The sequence below is a fragment of the Loxodonta africana genome, chromosome 3 (genome assembly GCF_030014295.1).
Source record: "Loxodonta africana isolate mLoxAfr1 chromosome 3, mLoxAfr1.hap2, whole genome shotgun sequence".
Lineage (NCBI taxonomy): Eukaryota > Metazoa > Chordata > Mammalia > Proboscidea > Elephantidae > Loxodonta > Loxodonta africana.
The window spans coordinates 16,771,819-16,787,195 of NC_087344.1; positions in this window are offsets into that span (position 1 = coordinate 16,771,819).

Genomic DNA, 15,377 nt, shown 5'->3' on the forward strand with positions numbered 1-15,377 from the left:
CCTTATTTGGTTTGACTTCTCCTAACTAATTTATTGAAAAGAACTGATGTGAGTTCTACATTTCTCCTTAGTCACCTTGTCTTGCTGTGCTTCTTACTCTTCTCTGGCGCAGTCTACAGACTCCATTTGAGTAAAATTAATCAAATCACTAGAGTTTTAGAGTATTGGCTACTATCTCGGACCTCTTGTCCAAAACGTTTTAACCTTTTGGTGATCCTATTATTTTCTGCTCTGAATTTTATTTTCTCTTGATATCATGTGTTTTCATTAATGGAAGTATGCTGAGTCATGGAGTGTGTTTAAATTTTTGGTTGATAATATGGATTTTGACAAATATTATCTGGCACTACATGGTTATAATAATAAACCTGTTGCATTCTCAAGCCTACTGATTGATGGGTGACTGTCTGTCCCAGTGAGTTTTGGTTGCTGAAAATACGGTGGGGCACCTTCCATTGCATGGGGGAACTTCTGGTTTTCCAAAGACGACACTCAAAAAAAGTAATACAATTCCCACCCTCTCCCCAACCAAAAAAAAAAAAAATTCAGGAAACCAGAAATATTCTTACAAGGCTTATTTAGGAGGTACAAAGGCCAAAAGACATAAAATTTTAATCCAATCACACTTCCTGATTGCACTTCCTTACTTGCAAGCCTCGTACTCCAGGTATTTTGCTTCAACTAGGTTTCTTTCACCTTTTGCTATTAGGCAAGACCTCACTGAAGGGCAGCAAATACTTGCAGTGAGAAAAGCATACTCCCAAAGAACTCCAGAGGCATAAAAAGTAGTTGGGATATCGTATGTCCATAGGGCAGCAAAAGGGTGATGTCTCTTTATGAGGGAAATAGTTTTTCTATGAACAAGATCTTTACTTTGAGGAAGACATGTTGAGTGTAAAATAGGACAGGAGAAAAGGTAAATTGGCAAGATTAAGGAGACGACTTTTCCCACAACTACAAAAAAGCTGGACTAGAAGTCATAATCCTCTCTATGGGTGTGGAGGCAAAAACAACGGGGGCCTCAGAGGAGAGCCAAGGGAGTGCAGGAAAGTCTTCTGTTCATCAAAGAGGGTAGAAGGTTCAGGGGAGGGGTTATGTTTAGTAACATTCCTGGAGGACAGACACCTAACGTATCTTCTAGTGCTGAGCTTCCTCCATTGATGTCCGCAGAACTCCTGCAGTGATGAGCCACCTGAGACCCTGTTCATATGGCAGATTTCTGGACCTCACCCAAGAACTACTACCTTATAATCTCTGGGGAGACAGATGAAGGATGATTGTTTTTAATAAGTTCTTTTTGGGATCCTGATGTGCTCAAGTCTGAGAAGCATGACTTTCATATTAGAAGACCATAGGAGAATGTGTTTAGAATCTGGAGTATGAAAGACCTTTCCTCAGTTTTACTTGTTAAAATATCATATACAAATTAGTGTGTGAAATGTGTCTGTAGTTCTTAAAAAGTAGCAAGATAATGACAAAATATATATCTGTCAGGGATTGAAGTATAAAGAAAAAAATCCCCCCAAAAATGTGTGTATCAGTTGGACTGGGCCATGATTTCTGGTATTGTGTGATTTTCCTACACGTTGTAAATCCTGTCTCTGTGATGTTAATGAGAGAGGATGGCCAGCAGTTGTGTTAGACAGGACTCAACCTATAAGATTAGATTGTGTTTTGAGGTAATCTCTTGGGATATAAAAGAGAGATGCAAACAGAGAGACAGGGGAACCTCATACCACCAAGAAAGCAGTGCCAGGAGCAGAGCATGTCCTTTGGACACAGGTTTCCTGTGCAGAGAAACTCCTAGCCCAAGGGATGATTGATGAGAAGGCCAACCCAGAGAGAAAACCTTCGCCTGGTGCTGACACCCCGAAATTGGACTTTGAGCCTACTTTACTGTGAAGAAATAAATTTCTCTTTGTTAAAGCCATCCACTTGTGGTATTTCTGTTATAGCAGCACTAGATGACTAAGACAATACTTATCACCAGATGAATAAATAAAGCATTATCGTCACCACAGCATGCACTTGAGCAGTCTCCCAATCATATCACACTCCTCACCTCCTGAACTCTGTATCATTTCTTTGATGTTCTTTTATTCGGTGAATTCTATGAAATTGCCAGGATTTGAGAGTATTTGTCCTACACATACTGACATTTTCATAGGATATAACTGCACCTTTTTATCACCCCAGTATATATCTATTAAACAAATCTGACTCTTTTTGAACTTGTTAGAAATCTAGCCATTTTTTCTTTCTTTTCTTTTTTTTAGCTGTAATAAAATACTCATCACATAAATTACCATTGAAAACATTTAAAAAACTACAATTCAACAGCACTAAGTAAATTCCAATTTTGTGCAACAATCACCACTACCCGGCTCCAGAACTTTTTCATCCCCTAAAAGGAAACCCCGTTATCTATTAATCAGCCACTCTCCAATCCTTTCTCTCCCCAACTCTGGCAACCACTTATCTTCTTTCTGTCTCTAGCTTTCCCTAATCTGTTATTCCATAGAAATAAAATTTTATAATATGTGGACTTTTGTGTCTGGTAGCATAATTTCAAGGCTCTTTTATGTTATAGCATGCATCAGTACTTCATTCCTTTTTGTAGTTGAGTAATATACCATTGTATGGTTTCCTCACGTTTTGTTTATCCATTCATCTGTTGATGGGCATTTGAGTTGTTTTTACTTTTTATATTTTTATGAATAATAAAGCTATAAATATTTCTGTATGTTTTTGTGTAGACATATGTTTTCATATCTCTTGGGTGTATACCTAGGAATGGAATTGCTGTGTCAAATGATAACTTTATATTTATCCATTTGGGAAACTGCCAGATTATTTTTCAAAATAGCTGCACCATTTTAAAATCCCCCAAGCATTTTATGAGGTTTCCCATTTCTTTGCAACCTTACCAACACTTGTTATTTTCACTTATAATTATTTATTGTTATTATTATTTTTATAAGCCCTCTATGTGGCCCAATTTGTTCATAGCTGCTAACCTAAAGGTTGGCAGTTCAAATCCACTCATTGGCACCACAGAAGAAAGGCCTGTCAATCTGCTTTAATGCCATTCTACTCTGTAACACATAAGGTCATCATGAGTGCAAACTGAGAAATTATTATTCTTATTACTATTATTATTACCATACAAGTGGGTGTGACGTGGTATCTCATCGTGAATTTTATTTTCATTTTCCTGATGACTAATGAGGTTGAGCATTATTTTAGGTGCTTGTTGGCAATATATATAACTTCTTTAGAAAAATATTTTTTCAAATTCTTTTCTCATATTTTTATAGGGTTTATCTTTTTGTTGTTGAATTTTAAAAATTCATGACATACGCTTGATATTAAACTCTTATCAGATATATGATTTGTAAATATTTTTCCCATTTTATGGTTGCCTCTTCACTCTCTTGATAATGTAAGTGGATGAACAAACATATTTAATGTTCATGAATTCCAATATAACTACCTTTTTGTTTGTGCTCTGTGCTTTCTTAAGAAATTATTTCTTAATCCAAGTTCATGAAAATTTGCCTCTATGTTTTCTTCAAAGAGATTTTCAGTTTTAGGTCTTATATTTTTTGATCCACTTTGACTTCTCTTTTCTGTATGGTATGAGGCAAGGATTCACCTTTATTTTGATTTATTTATTTTGCGTGTGGCTATCCAGTTGTCTTAATACCATTTATTGAAGAGATTTTTGTTTCCCCATTGAATGGATCTGGTCCTAAATGTTTAATCTTCATGTATGAATTCTCCATGTTAGTTGTTTTTCCCATCACTGTGTTTTTGAAATTCAAACCTGTGATTGGGAGTAACACTATCTCTTTTATTTTCAATGCTTCATACTTTCACATTATGTAAAGTAACATCACAAAAGTTCTCCTTTTTTGATGTTGACAGAAATTTTGCTAGTTAGTTTTTTGCTTTTATGAATAAAGCTATTTCAATATTCTCGTACATGTCTCCTGGTGGAAATAAGCAAGAATATTATACTTGAGGAGAAGTAGGTTATTGGACATAGGGGAACACTATTTTTATTCGGGTACTTTAAAGAGTTTTCTCAAGCGGCAGAGCTAATTTACACTCTGACCGGACGTGTTCTTGTAGTCTAACAATCTGATGGATGTAGACTATTATTCAACTGACAAACATTTCTCTTATTATGAAGATGAGAGTCGTCTCACATGCTATGGGACATTACCTTTCCCCTTTTGGAATATCTGTTTATGATATTTCTACCAAATAGCTTTTTTCTTATTAATTTATAAGATTTCTTTATTTAATTGGGATGTTAATGCTTTATCAGTTATATGCCTTGCAAACTTCTTTAGGTGTGTGGCTTGTTTTGCATACCCTTTAGTGCTTTGGTGATGAACACAAGTGTTTTCACTCTATGTCTCTCCAGCCTTTTCTCTTGTTCTGCTCAAGAATGTCCTGGAGGGTCAGTGGAGGCTCTCTTTTGGATTGTATCACAACTCACTTTCTCCCTCTGCCCAGTCCTGCTTTCTTCAGTTTTCTTTCAAGATGCTAATCTCAGCAGCACTAACAAAGCATTGGCATGCTAATTGTGCTTCCCAAGAGAACACAACTTGATGCAATAGAAAAACATGGAAAGTTAGATGGTGATAAGTGCCGTGGAAAATATAAATCAGGAAAGAGAGGAAGAAAATAAGGTGGCATTGCAATTTAGATAAGTGGGCCAGTAGAAACTTCACAGAGAAGCTGACTTGTGAGTAAAGACCTAAAGAAGAGTGGAAGTAAATGCTGTTATATGGACAAAGGACTAACTATGCATTCCTGGAATTAAACCAAATTTGACAGAAAGCATTATCTTTTTTCAACTTTGCTGGATTTGATTTTTTGAAATTTTGTTAGTAATTTTGCAGTAATAATAGTTGTTGTTGTCATTAGGTGCCATAGACTCAGTTCCAACTCACGGTGATCCCATGTATAACAGAACAAAACACTGCCTAATCCTGCACCATCCTCACAATAATTGCTGTGTTTGAGCCCACTGTTGCAGCCACTGTGTCCATTCATCTCGTTGAGGGTCTTCCTCTTTCTCTCTGACCCTCTACATTACCAAGTATGAAGTCCTTCTCCAGGGACTGGTCCCTACTGATAACATTTCCAAAGTGGGTGAGAAGTCTTGCCATTCTTGCTTCTAAGGAGCATTCTGGCTGTACTCCCTCCCAGACAGATTTGATTGTTCTTCTGCAAGACCATGTTGTTGTTCCGTTAGGTGCCGTCAAGTCGGTTCTGACTCACAGTAACCCTACGCACAACAGAAGGAAACACTGCCCAGTCCTGTGCCATCCTCACAGTTGCTGCTATGCTTGAACCCATTGTTGCAGCCACTGTGTCAATCCATCTCATTGAGGGTCTTCTTCTTTTTCACTGACCCTCTACTTAGCCAAGCATGATGTCCTTCTCCAGGGGCTGATCCCTCCTGACAACATGTGCTAAGTATGTGAGATGTAGTCGCGTCATCCTTGCTTCTATGGGGTATTCTGTCTGTACTTCTTCCAAGACAAAGTCCATGGCATATTCAACATTCTTCACCACATCCATAATTCAAAGGCATCAATTCTTCTTCTGTCTTCCTTATTCATTGCCCAGCTTTTGCATGTATATGAGGTGATTGAAAATACCACGGCTGTGTCAGGCCCACCTAAGTCCTCAAAGAGATTTCTTCAGTTTTTAACAATTCAAAGAGGTCTTTTGTGGCAGATTTGTCCAATGAAATATGTCCTTTGATTTCTTGACTGTTGCTTCCATGGGCACTGATTGTAGATCCAAGTAAAATGAAATTCTTAACAACCAATTCTTTTCAGTACACTGACTCTGTGTATTCCTTTCATCTTCTTTTGATGCTTCCTGTGTCGTTCAATATTTTGTCCAAAGAACCCTTCAATATAGCAACTTGAGGCTTGAATTTTTTCTTCAGTTCTTTCAGCTTGAGAAATGTTAACCATGTTCTTCCCTTTTGGTTTTGTAACTCCTGGTCTTTGCGTATGTCATTATAACACTTAACTTTGTTTTCTCAATATTTTCTCAGTTTATCATGATGTTGTTTATTGGTCCAGTTGTGAGGATTTTTGCTTTCTTTATATTGAGGTGTAATCCATACTAAGGTGATAGTCTTTAATCTTCATTAGTAAGTGCTTCACGTCGGCTTCACTTTCAGCAAGGAAGGTTATGTCCTTGGGATATCGTAGGTTGTTAATGAGCCTTCCACCAATCCTAATGTTAAATTCTTCATATAGTGCAGCTTCTTGGATTATTTGTTCAGTTTACAGATTGAATAAGTATGGTGAAAGAATTCAACCATGACACACATCTTTCCTGATTTTAAACCATGCAGTATCCCCTTGTTCTGTTCAAATGACTGCCTCTTGATCTATTTACAGGCTTCTCATGAACATAAGTAAGTGTTCTAGAATTCCCATTTGTTTCAGATTGGGTTCTATATAAGGAAAACCAGTGAAGCATATATATATATATATGTATGTATATATGTACATATATACATGCATATATGTACATACATATATGTACATGTATATGTGTGTATATATGTGTATATATATATACATTTAGAGAGAGAGAGGCTTAACTCAAGGAAATGTCTCACACGATTGGAGAGGCTGGCAAGTCCCAAGTCTGTGGGTCAGGATTTAGGCTAGAGGCTTATCCTGATTCACATTGCTGCAGGGGCTAGCAAACCCAAGATCGGCAGGTAAGCTTCTACTTCAAGTCCTAAAAACCTGAGGTCAGATGATGAGGAGCCAGATGCAAGATCCAGAGTGAGAGCCTTGCTGGAACATCCATTTACATACTGGAGGCAAGCCACAACCTCAATGAAACTCCCTTTCCACATGTTGGCTGCTTATAGCAGATCTCATGGTGGAGCTGATTACGTCATTACATAACTGTCAAACTACATCATAGCTGTGAACCCACTGAGAATTAAGGACCAGCCAAGTTGACACACCACTTTAACCATCACATCATTCTTCACAATGCTATCCATAATTTGTTATGATCCACACAGTCAAATGCCTTTGCATAGTCAATAAAACACAGGTAAACATTTTTTCTGGTATTCTCTGCTTTCAGCCAAGATCCATCCGACATCACCAATGATAACCTCTGTGCCTAGTCCTCTTCTGAATCAGGCTTGAATTTTTGGCAGTTCCCACATAATGTACTGCTACACCTGCTTTTGAATGATCTGCAACAAAATTTTACTTGTGTGCATTATTAACGATATTGTTTGAGAATGTCTGCATTCTGTTGTATCACCCTTCTTTGGAATGGATACAAATATGGACCTCTTCCAGTTAATTGGCCAAGTAGCTGTCTTCCAAATTTCTTGGCTTAGATGAGTGAGTGCTTCCAGCATTGAATCCGTTTGTTGAAACATCTCAATTGGTATTCCATCAATACCTGAGGCCTTTTTTTTTCAACAATGCCTCCAGCATAGCTTGGACTTCTTTCTTTGGTACCATTGGTTGCTGTTCATATGCTACCTCCTGAAATGGCTGAACATGAACCAATTCTTTTTGGTGTAGTGACTCTGTGTATTCCTTCTATCTTCTTTTGACGGTTCCTGCATCATTCAATATTTTGTCCACAGAGTCCTTCAATATAGGAACTCGAGGCTTGAATTTTTCCTTCAGTTCTTTCAGCTTGAGAAATGTTAACCATGTTTTTTCCTTCTGGTTTTCAAACTCCAGGTCTTTGCCCATGTCATTATAACGCTTAACTTTGTCCTCTTAAGCTGCCCTTTGAAAGCTTCTGTTCAGCTCTTTTACTTCAGCTTTTGCTTTAGCTACTTGACATTCAAGAGCAAGTTTCAGAGTCTGTTCTGAGACGATTTTTTTTCTTTTCTTTGTTTCCTACCTTTTTAATGACCTTTTGCTTTCTTCCTGCATGATGTCCTTGCACAAATTGTCTGGTCTTCAGTCATTAGAGTTCAATGCATGAAACCTATCTCAAGATGGTCTCTAAATTCAGGTGGGACATAAACAACGACGTACTTTGGCTCTCATAGACTTATTTTAATTTTCTTCAACTTCAGTTTTAACTTGCATATGAGCAGTTGATGGTCTATCCTGCACTCTGCCCCTGGCCTTTTTCTGACTGATGATATTGAGCTTCTCTGTCATCTCTTTCCACAGATGTAGTCAATTTGATTTCTATGCATTCCATCTGGTGTGGTCAATATGTTTATGTTGTTGTTGTTAAGTGCTGTCCAGTCAATTCCAACTCATAGTGACCTTATGCACAGTAGAATGAAACACTGCCTGGTCCTGCACCATCCTCACAGCCGTTGTTAGGCTTGAAAACATTGTTGCAGCCACTGTGTCAATCCATCTGTTGAGAGTCTTCCTCTTTTTCGCTGACCCTCTACTTTACCAAGCATGATGTCTTTCTCCAGGGACTGATCCTTCCTGACAACACGTCCAACGCATGTGAGACGCAGTCTCGCCATTCTCGCTTCTAAGCAGCACTCTGATTGTACTTCTTCCAAGTCAGATTTGTTCATTCTTTTGACAGTCCACGGTATATTCAATATTCTCCACCAACACCACAATTCAAAGGCATCAATTCTTCTTCTATCATCCTTATTCATTGTCCAGCTTTTGCACGCATATGATGCCATTGAAAAAATCATGGCTAGGGTCAGGAGCGCATTAGTCTTTAAGGTGACATCTTTTTATAGTCCCCGTTCATGCTGTTGAAAAAGGTACTTGCAATGAAGAAGTCGTTGGCCTTGAAAAATTCTATCATGTGGTCTCTGATGCTGTTTCCATCAAGTTCATATTTTCCAACTACCAATCCTTCTTCTTTGTTTCGAAGTTTCACATTCCGATCACCAGTAATTACGAATGCATTGTGATTGCATGTTTGGTAGATTAAGACTGCAAAAGTTGGTAGAAATCATTTTTTTTTTAATCTTTGTCATTAGTGGTTGGTGCATAAATTTGAATAATAGTTGTATTAACTGGCACTCCTTGGAGGTATATGGATATTATGCCATCACTGACACTGTTGTACTTCAGGGTAGATGTCGAAATGTTTTTCTCCCAATGAATATGACACCATTCTCTTTAATTTTTCAGTTCTGTCATAGTAGACCATATGCCTGTCCTGTTCAAAATGGAGTAAGAGTACTTGGAATTTTCTTTTCTTGTGATAACTATGTCTGCTATTGATATCAAAGTTACTTTGGCATTATGAAAAGAAATAGATAATATTCCTTCCCTTAAATTTCCTGAAATTGTTCCTTCCTTTAAATTTGTCTGTACTCATGCTCACCAACTCTCCTCATTTCCATCTGAGGTTAGTCCAATCAGGCTCTTGTTCTGCATGCAACAGAAACTGCTCCTGAGGTGTTACCAAAGTCCTCTACCATGTTATGTACAGACTTCAATTCTCCATTGTAGTCACCTCGCCTGTCAGCAACATTGACTAAGTTTAGTCCTCATTGGAATAGCTTCTTCTCCTGGTATAATAGGCTGGATAATTGCCCCAAAGACAAATGGCCCTAATCTGTGGGATCTGTAAATATTGCCTTATTAGGGAAAAGGTTCTTTGCAGATGTGACTAAATTATGGTCTTATCCTGGGTTATCTTGATGAGCTCTAAATGCAATCATGTATGTCTTCATAAGAGACATGCAGAGAGAGATTTGACATATTCAGAAGAGAAGGTAATGTGATGACAGAGGCAGGGATTGGTATGATGGGACCACAAATATAGGGAAGCCTGAAACCAACAGAAGCTCAAGGAGACAACAAATAGATCTGACTGTGGAGTCTCTGGAGGGAGCAATGCTCTGCAAACACCTTGATTTTGGCACAGTAAAAGTAATTTCAGACTTCTAGCCTCTAATGTCATTGTGGAATGACATGAAAGACATCATACATGAAGAAAGCAAGAAGTCATTAAAAAGACAGGAAACAAAGACCAAAATCATTGTCAGAAGAGACTCTGAAACCTGCTCTTGAATGTCAAGTAGCTAAAGCAAAAGAAAAAATAATGAAGTAAAAGAGCTGAACAGGAGATTTCAAAGGGCAGTTTGAGAAGACACAGTGAAGTATTATAACGACAAGTCCAAAGACCTGAAGATGGAACAACAAAAGGAACGAGCATGTTCTGCATTTCTCAAGCTGAAAGAGCTGAAGGAAAACCCAAGCCTCGTGTTGCAATACTGAAGAATTGTATGGGGAAATGTGGGAAACCCTGGTGGCATAATGGTTAAGTGCTACAGCTGCTAACTAAAATGTTGGTAGTTAGAATCCACCAGGCATTCCTTGGAAACTCTATGGGGCAGTTCTGCTCTGTCCTATAGGGTCGTTATGAGTCAGAGTCAATTCAACAGGAATGGGTTTGTTTTTTGATTTGTATGAGTAAAATGTCAAATGACTCAGGAAGCATCAAAAGAAGATGGAAGGAATACAGTCAGTATACCAAAAAAGAATTGGTCTACTTTCAACCATTTCAGGAGGTACCATATGAGCAGGAATCAGTGGTACCGAAGGAAGAAGTCCAAGATGTACTGAAGGCATTGGTGAAAAACAAGGCTTCAAGAACTGATGGAATGCCAATTTAGATGTTTCAACAAACAGATGCAGCCTGGAAGTACTCAGTCATCTATGTCAAGAAATTTGAAGACAACTACCCGGCCAACTGACTGGAAGAGATCTATATTTATGCCTATTCCCAAGAAAGGTGATCCAACCGAATGCAGAAATTATTGAACAATATCATTAATTTCACATGCAAGCAAAATTTTGCTGAAGATCATTCAAAAGTAGCTGCAGCAGTGTATCGACAGGGAACTGACAGAAATTCAAACCTGATTCCAGAGAGGATGTGGAGCCAATGATATCATTGCTGATGTCATATGCATCCTGGATGAAAGCAGAGAATACCAGAAGGGTGTTTACCTGTGTTTTATTGACTATGCAAAGGCATTCAATTGTGTGAAACATAACAAATTATGGATAACATTGCAAAGAATGGGAATTTGAGAACACTTAATTGTGCTCACCGGGGACCTGTACATAGATCAAGAGGCAGTCAGTCAAACAGAACAAGGGAATACTGCATAGTGTAAAGTCAGGAAAATGTGTCAGGGTTGTTTCCTTTCACCATAGCTATTCAATCCGTATGCTGAAAAAATAATCCTAAAAGCTGGACTATATGAAGAAGAATAGGGCACAGGATCAGAGGAAGACTCATGTACAACCTGTGTTATGCAGATGACACAACCTTGCTTACTAAAAGTGAAGAGGACTTGAAGCACTTACTCAAGAAGATCAAAGACCACAGCTTTCAGTATGGATTACACCTCAACATAAAAAAAAAAAAATTTAAGAAGGCAAAAATCCTCACAACTGGACCAATAAGCAACATCATGATAAACAGGGAAAAGGTTGATGTTGTCAAAGATTTCATTTTACTCGGATTTACAATCAACACCCACAGAGGCAGCAGTCAAGAAATCAAAAGATCGTTGCATTGGGCAAATCTGCTGCAAAAGACCTCTTTAACGTGTTGAAAAGCAAAGATGTCACCTTGAAGACTAAGGTGCGCCTGACCCAAGCCATGGTGTTTTCAGTTGCCTCCTATGCATGTGAAAGCTGGACGATGAATGAGGAAGACCAAAGAAGAACTGACGCCTTTGAATTGTGGCCTTGGAGAAGAACATTGAATATATGGTGAACTGCTAAAAGAATAAACAAATCTGTCTTGGAAGAAGTACAAACAGAGCGCTCCTTAGAAGCAAGGGTGGTGAGACTACATCTCCCATACTTTGGACATGTTGTCGGGAGGGATCGGTCCCTGGAGAAGGACATAATGCTTGGTAAAATAGAAGTTCAGCAAAAAAGAGGAAGGCCCTCAGTGAGATGAATTGACACAGTGGCTGCAACAATGGGCTGAAGCATAGCAATGATTGTGAGTATGGTGTAGGCCTGGGCGGGGTTTTGTTCTGTCGGACATAGGGCCACTATGAGTCAGTATGGACTCGATGACACCTAACAACAACAACAACAACATGGGCAGTGATGTGAAAAAAAATGTGTATTGAAGCTACTACTCTGAATTTGAGAAAGGTTAGTAGCAAATTCTAAAAAAAGAATAAAACTTTTGTTACATGCTAAGCCCATATCGATTACAGAGAATACTTTACAAAGAGCTGAATACAATATGCAGAAACCAGATCAACCTTTAGTGAACCATATTTAGAACCGGCTCTTACAGCTGGCATTTTTTAGGATTGAAGTTGATAAAGTTGAACTGATAAATATTATCACTTGTATTTGTACAGATATGTATACCAATATAATAAACTGTATTTTTGAGCCTAAACATGATGTCAGTCTCCCTGATATTTTTGTTGGAAGAGGGATGCCTTTGAATATACTGTAAAAAAAGAAGGCTAGAGTCTAATTACAGAAATGTTCTGTGTCCCTGTGTGCATGGTACTTGCAATGGATGTGAACAGAAAGACTTGGAGAAAAAAGGATGCCATATCCCTGGTGCAGGAATCAGCCAATGCTAGGTTTTTCTTTCTCTGAGCCTTGCTCCTTAAGGATTTTCACTAGCGTGGGATCAGAATGACAACAAAAGAATCTGACTAATGAGGAACTTTGGACATTGCTCCCTCAATGGCTACAGAGATTACAAACTGTCTATGACACACAACAGCCTTGCCCAGGTCAGTAAGCAGCACACCTGAGAAAAACAGATCATTATTTCTGCACAAAAGCCGGGTCTTTCTATCTTTCTGTGCTCCCTGAGCACAGCACTTTCATTTTTATCCTTCAGTCTCCAGAGGGGAACTTAATATCACTCTTTAGTGTTGGCACCGAAGTAATCTGAAGTTCGCTAGTTTATGCTTTGCAAATAGGGAGAGATCTTTGTCTACCAGTCCATCTAGGGGCAGCTGTGAGGTACGTACTTGCAGAAGATGAGCAGAATGGAGTCATTTGTGAGGCGTTTGCCTAATTGTCCATCCTCTTCACATGTTTCCTTTTACCTTTGCACCAATACTTGAACAGATCTTATTCTGCTAATGTCCTACTCTGACCCTAAAATTCCAGGAACTTTTCCCATCTCAACACATACTTGACCTTGCTCAATTTTGCTGAATGTTCTAGGTTTTTCCAAAATTTTATTTAGTATTGTTTTGAGAGAACAGGAGTGTATGGTAATCTTCTCCTTACTTTTTTATATATGATTTTTAACATTCCTTTGTACGGAAGATCATTTGGCTTCACCCTGTTACCTGGTTATGAGAACTCTGTGGGAAGAGGTGGAAACCAGGCAGAACCCACAGGCTAAATCAGCCATATATCTGTTTCCGTTTATTAATCAATGAAGTATTTTAACCGGGACAATAGCACAGAAGAACAGGAGAAATACCCACGTATTTATGTTTCCAGAATTTAAAAATGCTGAAATTTTGCCATAATGAGTATCTTCTTAAATTAACAAAATAGTAAGAAAAAAGAGGACATAGTCTTTTTATTTCTGTCCAACCCCTTCCTTTGCTTCCCAGAGGCAACTATAGTCTTAAATTTGATGACTTCCTAGGCAGTAGGATATTCAATAATTTAAACTTGAGGAACTGGTTAGTGGAGTCGAGAGGAGGACTGAGAGAAAAAAAGTAAAAGAGGAAAGGAAGAAAGAAGTGGAGGAAAAACAGAAACAGAGAGCATAGAGAAAGATTTGTAATTTTCATTTTGTTTCACAATATAGATATGAGACTTGCTCTAAAATGAGATACTTTGTACATCTATTATGTGTCTCATCATGTTTATTTTTTTCATCAGACTCATCAGCAACATGGAATTAGAAAACCAAACATGTGAAAACCAAGAAGGATTCCTCCCCCTCTCCTCTCAGAGAATCCAGAACTACAGCCCCTCTTCTTTAGGCTGTTTCCATCCATGTACCCATTCATGTACCTGGTCTCAGAAACCTGGTCTTCATCCTGGACGTCAAGTTGAATCCCACCTCTGCTCTGTAGTAGCTGTCTGACCTTTGACAACTTGCTTCCAAGCTCAGTATCCTCATCTATAAAGTTGGCATAAATATATTAGATACCTCAACTTTTACCAATGACACAAACAGGGTCAAACATTAAAAACAATTATCACTCCTAACAAAGGTTTCAGAGATAGAGTAGGTTCAGGCACAGAACTACAGTGTTGCATTTTCACTCTTCATATGTTCCTTTCTTCCTAAGATTATTCTCTTTATGGTCACCAAAGGCACATAGGTCATTTCAGAAATAATAATAGAAACAGAAAACTGACTGCTTCTATTTGGCCTCTTTGTAATGGAGAGATAATTTTCCCAAGGAATCATTTAGAAGATAGCCTATACTATCAGCCTGGTATGGGATATATGTCCCTTTCAACACTAATTACCAGCAAGAGAAATTTCATTAACATGGGAGGCTTACACTAAGCATCGTATTGGCAAAGTCTGATGTAGAGTCAAGCACCGTAGTAACTGCACGTGCTCACTATAGTGCCACTACCTGTCTGTCAGTGTGTTGTACGGTGGTGGCTTGCATGTTGCTATAATGCTGGAAGCTATGCCACAAGTATTTCAAACATCAGCAGGTCACCCATAGTGGGCAGGCTTCAGTGAAACTTCCAGAGTAAGACAGACAAGGAAGAAAGGCCTGATAATCTACTTCTAAAAATCAGCCAATGAAAACCCAATGGAGAACAAAATATTGTCTGAGTTTTCAACTCACTTACTTTGGATGCATCATCAGAAGGGATTAATCACTAGAAGGACTTCATGTCTGAGAAAGTTGAGGGACAGCAAAGGCCTGGGAAACCTTCAAGGTGATGGATTAACAATGGCCACTACAATGGTCTCAAATATAACCACCATGAAGATGCCACAAGATTGGAATGCGTTTCATTTGGTTATACATGAGATCCCAAATAGTGAGTGCAGACTCAATAGAAATTAACGACAATAAATATAATGCTTGCCACCTAATAAGTACTCAAATAAAGTACTCAATGAATGTGAGCCAGCACAACTTTCTTCCAGGTCTGGCATCCTCATTCTGGTCCTTTCTTTCCTGCTGCTTTCACATATTTTTAAGCACTTGCTTCAGCACTTAGCTAAGCAGAGTGCCTTTAACTGTTAGCGCCATTTGAGAATGACTCACTAGAAGAGAACCTCTGCACCCAAGGGCCCACCTCCTCACAGTGTTGCATCCAATTCATGATCTACACACCTTTTAAAGGCCTGATTCTCTTACCCCAACTGGCATAACCCTGAAGGGCCATTCCAGCTCCAGAGCT